The sequence below is a fragment of the Canis lupus genome, chromosome 21 (genome assembly GCF_011100685.1).
Source record: "Canis lupus familiaris isolate Mischka breed German Shepherd chromosome 21, alternate assembly UU_Cfam_GSD_1.0, whole genome shotgun sequence".
NCBI lineage: Eukaryota > Metazoa > Chordata > Mammalia > Carnivora > Canidae > Canis > Canis lupus.
The window spans coordinates 32,766,961-32,780,483 of NC_049242.1; the positions used below are offsets into that span (position 1 = coordinate 32,766,961).

Sequence of the window (13,523 nt, forward strand, 5' to 3'; positions counted from 1 at the left end):
TTGGCAGTTCAGAAAAGTTGTTCACAGAGTTACCATATGACACAGCATGATGCACTCCTAGGTTTATATCCAAGAGAAATAAAAGCATCCTGTCCACACAAATACCTGTACATAGATGTTCATAACAGCATTATTCATGATAGCCAAAAAGTAGAAACAATCTAAATGTCCATCAATGGATGGATGCATAAACAAAATGTGGTATATCCACACAATGGACTATAATTCTGACATAAAAAGGAATGAGAAGTACTGATGCATTCTAGAATATGCATGAACCCTGGCGCCAATTTTACAAAATGTCCAGATCAGGCAAATCTATAGAGACAGAAAGTAAATTAGTGGTTGCCTAGGCTGGGTTGAGAGTGCCAGAACAGGGAATGGCTACAGTGAGTATGGGTTTCTTTTTGGGGTGAAAGAAAAGTACTGGAATTCGATAGTGGTGATGGTTGCACAATTCTGTGAATATACTAAAAACAACTGAAATGTGTGAATTTTATGGTATGTGAATTCTCTCAATATAGCTGTTAAAATAAAACTTAAGGGCAAAAAAAAACACATTTTTTAAAGACTTTATTTACTCATGAGACACACACTTTTTAAGTGCCATGGAGAGTGGATGTTAAAGAGAATACAATGGATACACCAAGCATATTTCCAACGTGTATGTGCGCTCTGGCCTGGGCTAACACCCCTCCACAGAAGCTGAACAGTAGTTCTCACTCTGATTGGCATTTACATCACACTGACCAAAATGAAGTATATTTGAATGTGAAAGTTACACATTTATTTACAGCCACTAAAGACCTTAATCCTAGAGGCCATCTTACTTATTACCTTGGTGCAAATAAGTGATTGGTCTCAATGACAAGACGCTTTTGGAAAAAGAAAACCAGATCTAAGCCTCATTTTTATCCTTCATAAAGTAGAGAAAAGCCTTCTCTACACACTGGGGGGAAAATCTTTATACACCTAACTATACATCATTAGTGATGATGATGAGGATGATGAGGAGGAGGAGGAGGATGATAATGAGAAGGAGAAGTCAATCCTACCACCAGAGCATATGTGCACACTGGCTCAAATGAGATATTCTTTATTCGCCCCAGCCCAGTGCCAAAGCTAAGTGCTTGGCATATAGCTGTATGTGCAACGAAAGAAGGAAGAAAAGAGGCAGCCTCTGGAAGTTTTTCCAGGCCAGTTCCCAGGGTCCTCAGGGAACAGTGTTACAAGGAATCAACTGGCTAAGCATTAGCTTTCAACTGTGCCCATGGTAACAATGGTCACAATAACCATCATAACCCATCAAAACAACACTAGACATGCTCTAGCAGCTCCAGGGCAAGTCCTCAGGGAAAGGGCAAAAGATTTGTGGAAAGACCAGAAACTGAAAGATATTAAAATAACATGATAAAAAATATATTCTCTCTTTCCCCAAATTTCCGATCTAAGGAGGGTGGGCCTGCTGCTCAGAAATGCTTTTATGTAGTTGAATATGAGAACAGAGCCAACTTAGTAAGAAGGAAAAATGTCAGATGACTCTGACACTTGCTTGGGCCAAGAAGAAAAATCCTGTGAAGAGGTAACCAAGAGAAGAGTGGATCAAAATTTCTATGAGGCCCATGGCAAAGACTCTTGATCACACGTCTGTAAGAGCACAGCTGCTATTCTCAAAAGTAGCCTAGGAGTTCAGGCATCTTGGGCAGGCACTGCTGAGAACCCCAGACAGGCCCACTCAGTCAGAAAAACACAGATGCCAACTGATCATCCTTCCTCCTATCTGCTCTCTCTAGGCCAGGTCTATCAGATCAGGGAATAATCTAGGGGCTTGAGGAACTAAGGACCAGGCTAACCCTTTACACCTAAAGCACAGACTTGAGCATTCCACATGGCTGGCTTCCTGGGGAGCACTGCTTCTTCCAGGGCCCTAAGAGCAACTCTAGGCTCTCATCTACGCTTTCACCCTGACACCTTTGGCTAGTCTGGCTGCAAGGAGAGAAGATACTCCAGTTAGAGGAAACACCCACTGGGTATGGAGCAGAAAGGAAGAAACACCCACTGGGTTGAGAGGCTGTTTCACTAGTTTAGTTCCCAGGCTCATTGATGGCAAAGTCCAGGCAGAAACTGCATGTTTAAAAAATGAAATTGTTAAAAAAAAAAAAAATGAAATTGTTCAATTAGCATCTACAACCAATCACGAGTTGCTCAAAAACCCACCTATGACAAATAGGCAACTATCTGAAGAGTCAGGACTATCCAGAGAAAGGACTATAAAAGGTATCTCTAGAATTTTTCTACAAACTCTACATTGAGACAAAGAAACCAGTCCCAGGTCCTTGAGGTGCTGTGGGAAGAACACCTGACTCAGGGTCAGATAACTAATGCCAACCCTGCCTCTATCAACGATAGTTAAGTGACACTACACAAGTGAGTTTCAAAGACTCATTTCTCACTTTAAGAGCAATAATAATAGCATGACCTACCTCACATGATTGCCTGGCACACTGAAGCTTAATAAATAGTTTTTCATCCAGATCATGCTTCTCTAGGTATCTGGAAAGCAACCACTCCATTCCTGGCCTTGAGTCATTCTCAGACTCCCTGTTACTGTCATTCAATCCACTTGCTCTATGTAAGCACTGTGCAAGGTACTAGGATATAAAAGCAGACAGACACAGTCCCTGCCCTGGAGGATATGACTATTAAGGGAGAAGAGTCAAGTAAAAAGTGGACCCCAGGAATGCCTCATAGGGAGGTGACATCTGAAGTAAGCCTTAACCTATTTGTCACCCACAGTAAGAGGACTTAAGGAAAAGCGAAGGTACATTTATTAAGGCATGTTCCCACATTCTTTATATAATAGCTGAAGTTATAAACACTTCACATATATTAAATTATTTAATCCTAGAAACAAGCCTAAGAAGTAGGTCCTATTATTATTTACATGTTACGAAGGAAACCAAGATACAGAGCAGTTAAATGGCTTGCCCCAAGTCACCTGGCTAAAGGAAAGTGGCCCAGCAGGAATTGGAGCCCAGCTAGCCTGCACCAGTGCCCCAGCACGGAGCCAGGACTCCATATTACCTCTAATCATCTTCTAAGTCAGCTCTTCTACAAGGTAGTAACGATACAGACCTATTTTTCCAATCAGGAAATTTAGGTTCAGAGAAATTAAATAACTGGCCCAAGATCACTCACCCCGTGAAAGAATGGAGCAGGAATGTGGGCTCAGCTCTGACTCCACTGTCTACTTCCTCTCCTTCACATCAATGGGATGCTTGTTAAAAATAGAGTCCCAGGCCCCACCTCTGCCTCCTGATAGGAATCTATAATGGTGGGGACTAGGAATTTGCATTTTTAAAAAATATTTTATTTATTTATGAGACATGGGGGGGCGGGGCAGAGACCCAGGCAGAGGGAGAAGCAGGCTTCATGCGGGGAGCCTGACATGGGGCTCGATCCCGGGACTCCAGGATTACGCCCTGGGCCGAAGGCAGGTGCTAAACCACTGAGCCACCCAGGGATCCCAACATTTTAAGCTAGTTTATATACCTGTAAGTGTGAAAACTTGTGTCCTATTGCTTTCTGAGGACTTGGAAAGGTACAAAGGGTCACTACTGACCCTTCTCCTAAAGTTTGCCCAGCTGTAAGCAAATAAAAGATGAATGTTCATTCACATTCATTTCTCCTCCCAGCCCTCAGCTTCTTCTTCCCTGCCCCTCAACGACAAAGGAGCAAGTATAGCATTAGGTCCAGGGAAAGCATTATCAATGTCTCCTCTAAACAGTTCCTCAATTCTCAGGTGTGCTTAGTGTTCCTGTATCTCAAACTAGCTCTTTCTGCCACCCACCTCTGGTGGCTAACATCTACTTCCCTCACTGTCTCCTCACTTTCAACTCCTGGAAAAACAGTTCATACTGGAAGACATAAACTGATGGTTTGCAAGAGCAAAAACATGTCCCATCTGGCCATCCCTTTATTTTTTAAAAATTTTTGTATTACTTATCAAACATTTTAAAAAGTGGGTGGGTACAAATAAAATACAAATAAAAAGTCAGATTCTGGCCTTTCTTTTGAAAAATTAGAAAATCTGACGTCACCATCTGCATTTCTGTGTGGCCACAGTTGGCTAGACTGAGTGAAAGTGGCCATTTAGATGCAGTAGGCTCTTTCCAGTTTGCAGCTGTCCCTCCTCATCCAGTGCCTGCAGCTGGTCAGCTTTACTCAGCTCTCTGACCTGATTCTCCATCAGCAGGTGAGTGCTGCAGCCCTGAGTCCCCGCAGAAAGGGTTAAGAGGATGCTGTGGACGAGAATCCACATGAAGCCTCTGGACAGCTGGACCTGTGCAGTGCCAGGAAGAGGAGCCTATTCTAGGGCAAGGCAACACCTCTTAGCCACTTGAAACTCCCCATCTATTCTCCTCACTGCCACTGGAGGAAAGACCTCTGAAAGGCTCCTAGCTTTTGCTCAGGCCAGCTTTCATCTTGCAACTGTCTCCCACTCCTTCTCTCTATAATCTAATCCTTTGACCACAAATACTCTCCTTAAGGTCCAAGAAGGGACCCATCAGGTCAGGCTTTGAAAGGAGCTCCTTCTGAGGGATGCCCAACCTCTAAGAATGAACCTTCCTATCCTAGAGCAAAACAAAACCATTCTCCCTTGTTTAGGTGGATATTTCTAAACATCTGTGTGATATTTTTTCACGGACCTAACCTTGGACATGACAATATGCCTTGCCCCTGAAGGAGGAGACATTTGAATGCTGAGAGTGATAAGGAACAGTTGCAAGCATTTGGAAGGAACCCCATTCTGCTGGGGTTCCAGTTGCCAAGTGGAGGAAATACAGACCCTGCCAAGCACTCTGCTTTACCAGTCCAGGTAAGGTGGGAAGGAGAGGAGGGCAGGTTTCCTAGGAACAGCCTCTCCTTGTGGGTGTGTTGGGAGAGAACCTGTTACCACAGCAGCGTTCCGGGAGATAATAGGGATGCTTGTGAGAAGACTAAAAGCCCCAAGGTGGACAATATTGGCTGAGGGTGGGAGGAGGAGGGTGGGAGGAAGAGGCCTATCATGGACAGTTTGACACACATTGGCTTCTCCTCCTTCATCCCCCTTTTCCTCCCCTCCTTTCCCGACTCATTTTTTCTCTGGTTCTCTGCCCACAGCCTGTCTTTGGCTCTCTTGTGCCTAAAAGCAAGGCTTTCTGAGGGCAAGGAACCAAGTGGGCTCAGGGGTTGGGTGGGTGGGCAAAGGAGCTTTAGAAAGGGATCCAGGAATGATTTTCTCCACTCAATCCCATACTTCCCTCCAAAATGCCAGACCCTTTTTCTCTGCCACTACTTCTACATACCTTATACCTTAGAGCCTCTCTATTCCAGCCCCAGGTTTTGAGATTCTAGGCTCAGAAAGCCCTTCAAGCAAAAACATCCAGGGGATTATGAGCCTGATTAAGTGGGGAGGAACTGAGATTTGTTTTGCAGGGAAGTCAGTTTTAACAGGTCCCTGTGAGGCTGAAATCCTCCTCAACCAGCCATGGGAAAAGATAGAGGTTTTGTTGTTGTTGTTAAATAATAATCAGGAAAAAAAATCAAACTCTTTCCATCTCTTCACTGTCCATTTATCACTCCCACATCCTTTTTCCCAACCCTCCTCCTCAAAGAGGCCTATAAGTTTGGGTTTTCAACCTCAATCATTTTCAATCCCTTTTCCTGCCAGATGGTCCTTCTCTACTTCAGTACAGATTCTGTGGAGGTTGGAAGCTGCGTTTAAATGTTTCCTGAAAGCCTGAAAAGGGGTGAGGGCTTGTTAGGCAATTCCAAGCCAAAGGAAATCTGGTGGCTTCCAAGATAGTTTTAAAAACCCAGACATGGTCTGGAAACTCAGCCTCTCAGCAAGCAGCTGAACCTAGCTCTGCCAGGACTATGGAGCCTGCTCTGTCCAATAACTTGGCAACACTGAGAAAAGGAAAGTAGAACAGAGGCTTGCCCCAAAGAGTCCTGCCCCTGAAGGCTAACCACTGCCCTCTTTCGCTTTGGTGAGAAGAGCCTGGGGTTCCTGTAATCATGATGCTGATCCAAAGGCCACAGACCTATTGTACACCAGTGCCTTCCCTCTGGCCAGCCACAGCAGACTAGTTGCCATTTCCTGCACATGCCAAGAATGTTCATGCCTTCAAGGTTTTGTTCAACCAATTCCTTCTATCTTGATGTCCTCCTCCCCCATTCTTTCTTAAATATTCAGTTCAAATGTCAACTTCTTTCTGAAGCCTTTCCTGATCCTAAATCTTGACCTTCTTCTCACCCTTCCCATGCTCTCTAGTCTAGCTGAACTCAACCTGACCGATGACAGGATGCCTCCCATCCTCTAAAAAACCACACTGCCCACAAGCCAACTTTCTCAGAAGAGGACTAGGAAATAGAAAGGGCCAAAGGAACTGGGTAAGTCTCCATGCCGCCATTCTCCTATCTGTGGTATAGGAACAATACCCCACCTCTATAATGAGAACATGGATACCAATGAGAAGCCATCTACAAAAAACAGAGGATACTCAGAACCAAGAGGGAACATACTTGAGGTCTCTAACCAACAGGTTAGCTTCCCTCCAACTCTCAACTGTGAAACCTCTTCCCTTGTCCTTAGTCTTCTAGCTGACTTTGCTTCATGTTTCACTAAGAAAACAGAAACTAACAGAACAGACCTTCAATAAGCTATCACTGGCATTAGTGCAGATCTTGTCACTTCTCTGCTAAAAACCCTGACACGGCTCCCAGTCACTCCAAGTAAAAGCCAAAGTCTTTACAATGACTCACAAGGGCCTTCATCAGCTGGGGCCCTATGATTTCTTTGACCTCATTTCAACTACTCTTCCCTTTACTCTTTCCACACCAATCACATGGTCTCCTCGTTACTTCCTCAAACACACAAGGTATAGTGCAGGACCTTTATACCTGCTGTACCTGTAACTCAAGCACACCCTCTAAGAGAGCCTGCTCCCCCTGCTCCCTGGACTTTGGTCAGATATCACCTTCTTAGTGAGGTCTTCCCTGACCACACTGTAAAAAATTAGTATTAACAAAATTACTATTAAAAAACTTCCTCAGGGTACTTGGCTGGCTCAGTCAGCAGAGCACACAACCTTTGATCTGGGGGTTGTGAGTTTAAGCCCCACATTGGATATAAAGATTACTTAAAAATAAAATCTTTGGGGAAAGAAAAACCAAAGGACCAGGGGCACCTGGATGGCTCAGTCAGTTAAGCATCTGATTCTTGATCTCAGTTCAGGTCATATTTCAGGGTCATGAGATCAAGCCCCACATTGAGCCCCACATTGAGCCCTGCATCGGGCACTGCACTCAGTGAGGAGTCTGCTCTATAGCCTCCCTCCCTACGTCTTCTGCTGCCCCTCCTTCTCCCATGCTCTCTTGTGCTCTCTCTAAAATAAATCTTCAAAAACAAAAACAAACAAACCAAAAACAAAAAAAACAAAAAACAAACAAACAAAAAAAAAAAAACAGAAAAACAAAAAAAACCTCCCTCCATCCTGCTGTCCCTCAGCACTCTTATTCCTCCTTTTCTGGTTTGTTTTTCTCTGTATCATTTACAACCACCTAAAATACAACTTTTCTTTTCCACTTACTATGTTTATATAAGCTAAGGATTTTTGTATTTGTTCACAGCTGTATCCTCAGTGGCTAAACAGCAGGCCCTCAATAAATTTTTTTTGAATGACAAAACATTTGCCACCAGCTTAGGGTGGCCCTTCCTGGACAGGGTGAGCAGCTTTGGGCTCCATTACCCAGGCCCATCTTCCAACCCCACCAGTCTTCCCAGTTCAAGGTCTTACCTACCTGCAGTAATCACACGCACTTAGAAAACTCAAAAGAAAAAAAAAAAAGAAAGAAAGAAAACTCAAAAGGGGCCAGCCTTCTGAGCACCCAAAAAATTCAGGGCATGGGTTGCTTTAGCCCAAAAACTCACCTGAAATTGCACTCTGCAAAGACTGCAATGATTTCCCAACTGCAAAATGCAAGGGTCCTTTCTGTGGGTCCTTTTCTGATGTCTACTGTTTTGGATACTACTCATCAGCCCTTGGAAGCACTGTAACGTAGTTAACTCCTGATATGGGGGGATTCACAATCTGCCTACAAGATCTTTATGTTCATCAAAGGGGGGGGGCAGGTTGAGAAACACTAGGAAATACTGTCAGAGAGGTAGAGAAGAGGGACAGGTGTGGGCACCTACATTGGTTTACCTCTTTGCACCCTTTGAAAACATCTTCTCAGCCAGGCCCCCATGCTACAGTCCTCTATTCTGGTCCTTGCCCTTGAGCAGCTCCCCATTCTGCCCCAGTTAGACTAAAAAGGATCTAGTACAATGTAACAAAAGCTGTGAAAGAAGCATGAACACAGAGCTCTGGGAGCAAGGAGAAAGACACCTAATCAGGTGGACAGAATGGATTTCGGGGAGGGCTTCCGGAAAAGACAGGGAGTGACACTGGGCTGAGTCTTGTGGTGTTTGGGAAAGATAAAGAAGGCAGAAGAGGAATGCTGAGAGCAGAAGAAAAACCATAAGCAAAAGCCAAAGAGACACATCTTGGAGCAGGCTGAGATTTCTTGAACAGGACACAAAAGGCGATAGCCTAATGAAAAAAAAATACTGATAAATTCAACTACATTAAATAAGAACTCTGTTCATCTAAAAAATGCCATTTAGAGAGTGAGAAAGGAACCTACAGAGTGGGCACACAGGTTGTAACCTGGGTTCAGCAGATTTGAGAACATTAGATACACAAAGTTACCAAGAAGTAGTAGAGTTACTCTCATAGTGCAGATCTTGGCCAGATCTTTAGGGCTATATTTCCCTTTGGAGAAAAGCCCTCTATTTCTTAATTTGGGAAGGTAGTAGAAGAAAGGGCACATATGCAGCCAGGCTCTGCTGACTCTATCCATGCATTTACTTCATTTTTTAAGAGATTTTATTTATTTTTTTGAGAGAGACAGCATGAGTGGGGTGGGTAGGGGCAAAGGGAGAAACAGACTCCCCGCTGAGCCCGGAATCCCAGGATCACGACCTGCGCCAAAGTCAGACACTTAACCGATGGAGCCACCCAGGTGCCCCATGCATCTATCTCATTTAACCTAGCTGTCAGTACCTCCATTTTATGGATGCAGAAACTGAGGCTCAGTTAAGTAATTTGCCCAGGGTTTCATAGTAAGCGGCAGACACCAGAGTCTGGAGGTGCCAGACTCAGTGCCAACTGAGCTCTATAATTGATACCAGGGCACATCAGCCCCTTGGTCTTCGTTGTGTCTTATGGCAGGAAACCATCCTCCATCCCAAGTGCATCCCTGCAGCCCAGTTCTAACTGGATAGAGTTAAAAAAAGGATTTTAGCAGAGGTCCCATGCATGGCCCCCAAATTCTTAGTGTTAAAACCCCATTTTTCTTTAAGCCATCTAGTGAACTAGAGGAGAATCCAGAATCAACGTGAAATAAATATCAGAGATGCTGTTCTATCACTGCTCTTTAGGCCTTTTCTCTTCATCATTCTTCCTCACCTAGGAATGGAAGCTCTCACAAACACAGACCCTGGTCAAAGAAAGGCTTTCCCCTAAAAAAATGCAGTCCTGCTGGAGTAGTCTCTGCAAGTAAGGGGACTCTGTCCATCTGTCTGTCCAACTTCTTTAAGAGTCATGATGGAGACAGAATTTGCCTCTTTTTCCTGCTTTAAATAAAGCAACTGCTACTTGGAGACTGCAGGTCTGGGGTTCTCAAACTGTGTGCCGAGCAACCCTTGACCACTGCAATGAACTCACAGGGGTGCTGCAAAATAGTTTGCTTTTTTGAGAGAAACAGAGCAATCTCCAACATTTATCAGACACCCCACTAGATCACACTTTTAACATCAGATTGCACTATGTTCTTTTCAGTGATGTTATTTCTTGGTGAAGATGGGTTTTCAGCAGCTACAGTTGATCAAAACCGAATACCACGTGAGAAGCAATGTAGAACAGGAAATGAGGATGGCAATATTCACTCTGATTCCAAGATGTGAGGGGGGGGTTTTGACTAGAGTTGACACCCAAAGTTGTATTACTTTCAGGTGTACAACATACTGATTCCTACAGTATGCTGTGTTCGCTGTAAGTGTCACTACCACCTGTCCCCATACCAAAGATGTGAGATGTTGTAAGGGTCCAGTCCATCCCAATAGTCATAACTATGACTATTTAAGAATGAAATACAAATATTTTTCCTTTCAGTTTAAGTGTATATTTTTTTCAAATGGCTACTCAGTTGTTAGGATATGAGCACTTACCACATGGCTTAGACTTAAAATGCTTCACAAATGGAATGTAGGTATTTATTTTGGCCTATGGACACTGAAAAAATTACTGAAACACTAAGGGCCCAGGAACAGAGAAAGTTTGGGAAGCTCTGCAGCAGGTGTTTTTACATCTCTGCATCAAGGAGCCAAAGAGGAATTCCCAGGGCAGGCCCAACTGGGCCGCAGAAGGAGGCGGGCAGCAAGCCCTCAGGTCTATGGAGGGCACACAGAGGCTGTCAGAACAGCTGCCCCCTAGCCTGAAGAGAAGTGACTGCACACTAGCTCCCTCTCAGTCGAGAGCCTATGCATATCTGTGTCAGCTTCACCCCAGCCTCCCAGGCTCTCCTCTCAACTCCCTCCCTAAAAAGCTCTATTCAGCACTGACCTTGTGAACAAAACCCAAAGCTAGCTCAGAAGCCAGCCGGCCACTGGCAGGGGACTTCCACACATGCTCAGACTTGGGCAATGTCCACAAACCAAATCATTAATCCACAGGAGAAGGAAGCAATGGGATTCTGAGCGAGGGCTTCCACTAGACAGCCCATCCACAGAAAGGCCAACTGGGCTTTTTGGATGAAGATTTGCATGAAAATAACTCCTTTCTTCCCAAGGAGTCTCTTGCCTGCTACATTCCCTCCCTCCATCTTCCCTGAAGTCATAATCCTCTGTTGGTAACATCACTGTGGTTGATACAATAGCTAACTATTGTGACGTCACAAGACTCAAGTTTTGTCATTTTCGGTGGGGGTTGGGGTAGAGAATGTGACAAAGGGCTGGCACAGAATAAAGTTATAGAACTGGAATTTGCTTTTTCATGCTAATTCCTCCCTCCTACCCCCCTCCCATAATGAAGAGCAGTGACTCAGAAAAGGAAAGGCAAGCCACTGGCAGCAAGGCTGTATGCGGACTGTCTGTATCAACCGGAGAGGGGTAGGGGTGAAGGGCGAGAAGGCAGAAAGGAGACAAAAGAAAGGAGTTTTCACTGTTAGGATTAGCCAGCCAAATATGAAGACCTTTTCAAGCCCTACTCTTTTCCATCATCCACTGCTTGGGCCCAGAGCAAGCAGAGAAAAGCGGAAACACAGGAAAGGCTCCAGGCTGGAACATTCCCTGGAACTTAATGTTTGAGATACTGTGTTGAGTTCTGGACTCCACGCTGTCAAAGGGACAGACTTGGTTTGGACTGAATCCTGGAGGATAGAGACTAGGATGGAGGGGGCACTCAGAGGCATGCCATGAGAGAAATGACTAAAGGAATGGAGAATGTTTACCCTGGAGAAGACCAGGCTGGGGATGGAGGAAACGGGTGATCGCCTTGAGAATTCTGAAAGGCTCTCATGTGAAAAAAGGACATGTGTTTTCTGTGGCCTCCAAAGAGATCTCAGACACAAGAAGATCCAGAATGGACAAAATGAGGGAGAATCTGTTATTCTTAAATTCCCATTAAAGACTATAAGTTCTTTGTAATTCCCAGTTTCTCCATTATTGAGGACAAGAGCATAGTCTTGTTTGCTGCAGTATATCCCAGAACATATAGTAAATAGCACACAGTAGGTACTTATTAATAGTTGTCAAATAAATGAACAAATGAAGCAATAGCAATGGTCTGCTGAAGTTGTTGGTGTTCACAGGGGCTCACTCTTCCAAAAAGTGTTTTTTGAATCCCTACCCACACATTACTCAGTTAAGGTGCTGGGGATAACAGCAGTGAATGAGGTAGAAAAGGTTAGTCTACTTCCCCTCTCCCCCTGTGTTTAACACAGATGGCATGTAAGGTCCCTTCCATATTGAGATTCCTTGGTTTTAGAGTTGACTAAAACAATTGAAACTGAGAGGAAAGGCCACAGATGAACCCTACCTACCACCTCTACTGCTACCTACAAGCCTAGAAATCTAAAGAGCTCAGGCTGCCTTCTCAGCAACAGAGAGGCCTCATGCTGAGGTAGTAGAATGCTGGACCAGACCAGACCAGAGCAACTGACCGGGCATTTATTAAAGCCCCCCGCCCCAATCCACCCACCAGACAAAGTAGGGTCTTATATGAACCCTGGGCTCCCTCAGGAGTAGGTAAGTATGATCCAGATAGGTAACATGAGGTATTTTCAGATGCCTTCACTTTCCACAAGTTGCTTAAAACTTCCCCATCAGCTTCAGGCACTTATCCAGCAGGATAATTTATTATCCATCCAGTAATGACAACACAGTTACTACAGACCAATTTTCAAAGAAATAATTCTAAGATCTTTGCATAGCTTGTACTAGCGCTGGAGACTTGGTTCCAACTGCTGAGGGCAAGACAGTTGTAACTACAGGTAATGAAGCAGATTATTTAACAATAATGATACAAAGATATACAATATACCAGACATTATCTTCTTCTAGGTAGTCTTTAGAGGCCTGAATGTTTATTCCAATACATTCTCAAAACATTTCTGAAACTCCCATTTGGAAACTGCCCTTAGAGGCTTTGGAACATGATTTGAATCTTCTCTGAAGGAAAATTTGCATTCTTCAAGGGTGCTAAAACTCATTCAGAGCCATATGACCAAAAAAAAAAAAAAACCCACAAACTAGAGAAAACCATCTTAGGTCAGAATAAACAGTAACTGTCCAGTATACTGTAGAGCCTTCATATCAAGGGGGATGCATATTGAAACTGTCCCAAATCTCCACTTCTTACAGTATAGCAGTTATTCACTTTGAGGTCCCAGAGCCCTGTGATTATCTTTTTCTTTTTTTTTTTTTAAGATTTTATTTACTTATTCATGAGAGACACACAGACACACACACCCGGGCTGCCCTGATTATCTAATGAACCCCAAGAATCTCCATGGAAAGTTTGTAAGAATGTAAACTTCTGTCTACCATTTTAGGGATTTCCTTTTAGGAGGTTCACAAGCTACTCAACAGACTCATTTTATGAATCCTTCTCCTAACCCATCTTACCTTCCTCATAAATGCAAGGATAATTCTAAATGGAGATCTACAGAACTTAGCAGATATGCCAATGTTGGGCACAAAGATAGACTCACCTGCAATAAAGTATCCTGCTCTCCTAAGTCCTTGTAGTACCCTGTTTCAAACTCAAGACTTCAGGGTGAAAATTAATAAAAAGAAACTTCATTTAAAATGGAGTCAGGAGAGGGGATCCCTGGGTGGCACAGCGGTTTAGTGCCTGCCTTTGGCCCAGGGCGCGATC

General features: G+C 44.0%; 1 protein-coding gene across 6 annotated transcripts in view; it reads right to left on the reverse strand.

Moving 5' to 3' along the window:
- DENND2B (DENN domain containing 2B) overlaps positions 1–13,523 on the reverse strand; it is a 163,545-nt gene that overhangs the window by 55,286 nt on the left and 94,736 nt on the right. Inside the window, exon 1 of one of the 6 annotated variants that reach the window (XM_038568993.1) lies at positions 10,710–10,734. The exons of the other annotated variants lie outside the window; for them this stretch is intronic. The gene's annotated coding sequence lies outside the window, so the exon portion shown is untranslated. Of the gene's footprint in view, positions 1–10,709; positions 10,735–13,523 lie in introns of those variants that run through there. 6 annotated transcript variants of the gene reach the window in all.